This window comes from Petaurus breviceps, unplaced genomic scaffold, assembly GCF_028583685.1.
Source record: "Petaurus breviceps papuanus isolate PSGF00001 unplaced genomic scaffold, PetGlider_PUasm1.0 91023, whole genome shotgun sequence".
Classification (NCBI taxonomy): Eukaryota; Metazoa; Chordata; class Mammalia; order Diprotodontia; family Petauridae; genus Petaurus; species Petaurus breviceps.
The window spans coordinates 5,775,103-5,781,102 of record NW_027187398.1 but is presented as its reverse complement, the minus strand read 5'-3'; the positions used below and the strand labels follow the sequence as shown (position 1 = coordinate 5,781,102).

General features: G+C 40.9%; 1 pseudogene; it reads left to right on the top strand.

Annotated features, from left to right (window-relative positions):
- Positions 1-6,000, top strand: part of LOC138153746 (heat shock cognate 71 kDa protein pseudogene) — a 572,612-nt pseudogene that overhangs the window by 148,720 nt on the left and 417,892 nt on the right.

The window sequence follows — 6,000 nt, the reverse complement described above, 5'->3', positions numbered from 1 at the left end:
AGTTCAAATCCAGTCTGAAACACTCACTACCTCTCTGACCCATAGCAGGTCACTTAATTTCTGACCCCTCAGTTTTCTTAGCTCTACAAATGGAACTCATAATAGCAACTACTTCACAGGGTTCTTGAAACAGTATTTGTAAAGCACTTTGTAAAATTGATCCAATTTGATCCTCACCACAACCCCCAGAGATAAAAGCTATTATGATTTTCATTTTGCAGATGAGAAAATTGAGGTTAAGTGACTTACCCACTGCCACATAGCTAGTAAGTATCTTAGACGTGATTTGAACTCAGGTCTTCCTGACTCTAGACTCAGGGCTCTATCTACTAACCTAGTCATAATAGTAAGCATCTAGCTCATAGAGTAATTGCTAAAATCAAAAGTGATAATACGTTTAAAGTGCTGTATAAATGCAATTATTATTAAAGAACGGGCCCTGTGCCCTGTTCTGGCTCCCTGAAGCTCTGGATCTCAGGTGAAAAGGAATGCCTTTTTCCATTCACACCCTTTACTAACAAAAGTCTATTTGCCATTCTTTGTTAGTTTAAATAGGGTTTTTACTGCATGCCAGAGTCTATGGAGACCAAAGGTTTCAAGTTAATTGTTAATTATCTCCCATTCATATTTAGCAAGACTTTTGATAACTCTTAATAAATGTTACTTGACTTACTGTTTCTAGTGTTGAAGTCCTAGGTAAAGTAAAGATTGTTTAATGTTCTACAACTTGGGGCCTCCTTGGGCCCAAGGGTTTGAGTTAATCTAGAGTGGAGAGAGTGAGCTTTTGTCCAGGAAAGAGAAAGTGAGGAGGCCTAGGTGGTGGTGATTCTGCCTTCTGGATGGCCAGAGTTCGAAGCTGGCATTTTCCATTTCTGCACTAAGCCCCAAAGGGAGAGAAACTGAATGGGAGCCTGGGTTCAGTATGAATCAGATCAGTAGCAAGAGGATTAAAAAGATTAGGGGAGTTACTGAGGATCACACTTCTTGGAAAAATAAGAGGTTCCCACAAACACTCCACTTTGACTTCTATGGATAAGGACTAAAGCCATTGCCTGAGGTAGAAGAAGGTCCTGATCTTTTGACTTCCCTCCCTAGGATTGCCAGGGATCAAGACCTTCCCTCTCCCTACACACTAAAACTCCCCCTATTACCTTGAATAATTTGGACCATCTCCTTTTGATAGGAAGGGAGCTAACCCATCTAGCAATTGCCAAGTGTGTTTACTGTTCACCTTCTTGGGAAATCTAAACCCAGGAAGTGATACTTCAAGTGTAGGAGAGATTCTAAGGAAAAGAGAGGGGAGGGAGGGATTTCCTACAAAAATCAAAGGATTGCCTACTGGATACTTCAAATCCATTTCCCTTCTAATGGGAAGTTGTTTGTTGTGAGTATTCTGTGTGCTTTCTGTATGTTTGTGTGTGAGGGGGAATGAAATAAAGTGTCCTCTATTCAATATGTTGTACCTCTTTAATAGGCTACACTATGCCCCACCCCCCACCACCTTGCCAGAACCTTGGTATAGATATAATTAAGCTAGGCCATAGGTTCCCAAAGTGGGCAATACTGCCCCCTGGGGACACTGGAAAGATTGGGGGGGCGGGGCTATAGTTGCCTCAGGTGCAATTGGGGGGCATTGAATAAAAATAAGGGGGTGGTGGAAGTATAAGGAAAGGAGAAGAGATAAGAAAATTTTCAAAAATCACGTTTTCATTTCACGTTTCATCTGTGATGTAACAGAGTTAAAATCGTAGTGGTTACATTATTTTCTAAGTAAACACACAAAATGCAAGTTATAACCCATCAGGGATAAAGCCCACTGACAGGTCTTCGGAAATAAGTGTTGGCAGGCGAGCATGTCACGCATTGTGGGGAAGTCCAGCACATATCAGCAGCAACATGTGGATACAATGACTTGTTTATAATACAATACTATACGGTTACATGACACAATACTGCATCATCAAAATTTCAATGCAGAAAAACCACAAATTTATAATAAATTATTAAATTTTAGATGTTATTTTTAAATTATATTTTCGAAATGATGGAAATTTTTTTTAAAAAACAGTTAAAGAGTTAAGAAAAGTAGATTTTCAGGAAGATACTGAGTAATTTTTTTTTAAGGGAGTAGTAGGCCAAATAAGTTTGGAACCTCTGAGCTAGATTTTCAGAAGGCAAAACAGTCAGACAGGCAGGTGGGTGCTGATGTGTGCTCACTTTACACTAATGGACAAGTCCTCCTTAATGAGGTGAGGCCAAATCAGCCAGTGGGAAATCATTTCTGCTGAACCACAAGAATGACTTCTCTGACTTGATAGAATCCCAGCTTCACATAGTTTGCTGTTATCCAGAGGTCGTGACCTATCATTAATGGGAGGATAAGAAGAAAGGGGAAGCTTTATTTTATGACCATGTACCCTTGCTAGTTGTTTTACTGGTTTTTAGATACTAGTTATCCATTAAAATCATTGGTTTAGTAAACCAATTTAAAAAAATAGTTTAAGTAAACACAAACTTAAAAGCAACATACATGTGAACAATACTTTGGCTCCAAATTCTCATTGCTATCAATCACCAGACCTGGCTCAGAACAATTGGCATAGCCAACAGGACCCATCAGGATGACATTTTGGTTTTGAAAATGGGCAAGTGTGGAAGAGGATAAGATTCCTCAGGTGTTGGGATGGCCGAATACAGTTGTCTGCTATCAGGTCATCCAGGAACTCTGAGTAGTGTGGGAGAAATACTACCCAGTGCCATGAGGAGTCATGTCTTTCAAATCCCAAGGGAGTAACATGATAAATTAGAAAAGAGTATACCTAGAATGGAAGGAGATTGGTTAAATCCACTATGCGCTATCACCTCCTAATATAGAGAAACTGGAAAGGCATTGCCTGGCTAAAAGAATAAAAACAGAGTGCCCACAGGAAGGGGGATTTAAGTGCCATGGACAATGCAGATAAACCTAGGGTTCTCTAGCTGGAGCAGGGAATAAGAGAGAGGAGATAATGGAATCATGGGAGTCCAATTATGACAGCAAAGATCTCATTTGGGGAATATCATCTTCCTAAGGAGATTTAGGATAGATTGCAGGTACTGATCCCATATCTACAAGTCCTGCCTGGCACATGTTTGGTTGGTAGGACCCTGTGCTGACCCTCTCTTGTACCAAAAAATGATAGGGAAAGGAGAAAGGTTGGTCATGGAATAAGAGTGAGAAGTGGACAGCCTACGTGTTGTTTTGGTAACCAAGAAATGTAAAAAGACATAAGAAGAAGACCCCCAGTCCATTGGAGAGATCTTCTATGGAGTTTTAATGGAAGTCAAGGACAAGAACTAAGTCCAAGAAAAACACTGGCCTTCACAAGTCCTACTTCATGCTGTCTCCTGAGTTTCACACTCCAAGTATCAGAGCCACAAGTCCCAGGTCAGAATTTCTGCATTGCCACCAAAAGACTAACCTCACTGAAAATATGAGTAGAACATTGAGTGGAAACTGACTTGTAGTGTCCTCATTTCTTTAACCACTCCAGGGTAGCAGCTGCAGGGAACTCCACATACTCAAAGCATGCATTTCCTAGATCTACTGGATTTGGCGTGATCGCATTTAGAGTCTGAGGTTTGAGAGAGGTTATGGGTAAGCAGTTGCTCCACATCTGTTTTAAATATATATCCTTCATTATTTCTACTGTTCCTGTGCAAGGAGAAAATGCTGAGTACCTGTCTGTTCTGTGGCATGTCAACTGTGGAATTACATCAAGGTCATGTGACTAGGGCTTTAAAAGATATCTTGTTCAGAGATAAGCAGTAGATGGGAGCTCAGAGCTGATTCCTGGTTAGGTAGATGCACATGTCCTCACATCCTAGATAACATATTGATGCTGCAAATCGGAGGAGAAAGAGGAGGAGGAGGAGGAAAGAGAGAGAGAGAAAGAAACTGAGAACCATAGAAAACCGGGACTCCTTCAGTGTTTCTGTCCAGTGGGATGCATACACACAAATGTTAGCATGAGCATGGCACACTCCAGGGTCAGATCATTTTTTGCTGAACAAGGTAGGGTGGGTGGTTATGAATGACACCTAGTGGTTACCATCATATTTTCTATCACCTGCTATAGTGCCTAACATATAAAAGGTGCTTAGAAATCATTGCTAGGGAAAGCAATTTACCCAGTCATTCAGCTGGTAAGGGGCATAAGTTGGGCTTGAATCTCTAATTGCAGATTTAATATACCCAATTGTTTATCAAACAATCCTTCCTAACTCTACTTATACTCTCACTGATGTCATTTCTAGGTAATCCTTAGCATATCCTAGAAATCTGTTGCTCATCTCTCGAACACTCCTATCATCATTTTTTTCTTAAAAAGGATATTTGCGTCACATGGAATACCTTCTCCTTTCCACCCTTTCTTGAACTTCATCTTCTTTACTTGCATGTTGTGCTTTGTGCCCAGGTTCTGGGTTTACTTCAAGCTGTTTTTGAATTGAGTCTTTTCCCACTTTGTTGAAGGAGGTGCCCAGTCTCTGCAGTCAGGCTGTAGGGATCCCACAGAACAGGCATACCCTCCACAATGTCTCCTCCTTTTTTAGTAATGGCAGGTGCAGGGCTCTGCACACAGTAGGCAATCAGTACAAGGTGCTGACCAAAAGAAAAATCAGTCCTATAATGCATTAAAAGGAGGAACTGGCTGAACAATGGGCATAAAGGGACAGTGTGCTGTAATGGAAAGTATACTCTTGACTGTCAAAGAAGCATGTTCTACCACCACAGAAAACTTAGTTCCCCTCTCTGAGTCTCAATTTATTTATCTATCAAATGAGAAGGTGTATTTGGTAACTGTTCAGCAACCAGCTCTCCAAAAACATAGGACACACTTTTAGCTTGAATCTTCATTATTAACATTTTCTCTATTACTTTCTTAAGTCTGGGCAATTAATAAAACAATAAATCAAGCCATGGTCTATAGAGATGGCCAATTTCCAGGGTGTAAATGCTCACACTGAAATTTTAACAATCAGCTCTCACAAGCTGCTTTGACTGGTTCTAGCACACCCCTGCCTAAAATGATCATTTAACTCTATAATTGCATGGGTATGGATAGAGGAGAGAATAGGGATATATAGACTCGATTCTCCTCATAGTGAATGAAAATTTGCCTAACAAAAAAATGATAATAATACTTCACATTTATAGAGTTCCTTTATCACATACACTCACACACACATGCACACACGCACACACTCCATTTAGCAGTTTTGTGCATGAGAAAGAAGCTCAGAAAGCTTGCATAACTTGCCCAAGTAAGTAGAAAAATCAATATTCAGATCCAGGGCTAGGGATTAATGATCCTTTCACTATACCAGTAGGCCAAGTGTTGGGCTTAGCTCTTAGTGGTAGCAGTACCATATGGATTCTAAGAATGAGTTGGACCCAGAAATAAAGTCAGGTGCTGAGCAGTCATAGAAGGAGAGTGGCATTTCATAATTACCCAATTTAAAGTTGGCTCAATACCTGCTGAGTGCCCAACATAGTGCCAGCTCAGCCTAAAGCTTGTGCCAGGCTCAGGCACCCTATCCCCTCCACCCTCCTCTACCCAGCCCCTCCCTGATCAGAGCTCCTGAGTCAGATTTATTTTCTAAACCTCTCAACCCACTCCATTGCCACACCCTTTTGCCCCCCTGAGAAGGAAACAAAAGAGGGAAGATTCTGGTTTGAGTCACTCAGGGTGCAATCAAGGACACAAATACACATGTGAAAGTAAGATGGAAAGTGATTTTAATTGGACCAGAGAGAAGAGGATTCAGTTGCTCCTAAATTTATCCTGAATGGAGTCCTAACAGCTGAGGTTCGGACAGCTAGCCTGATCCAGCTGCTTAGGAATCTCAGAATAGGGACAAGACTCGATGCTGAATGTTTTCAGGGAACAAATAAAGGTAGAGAGACCTTCGCTAATTTGTTACGCAAATGAGTTATAGGCTCAGAAACACCAAGGGGTA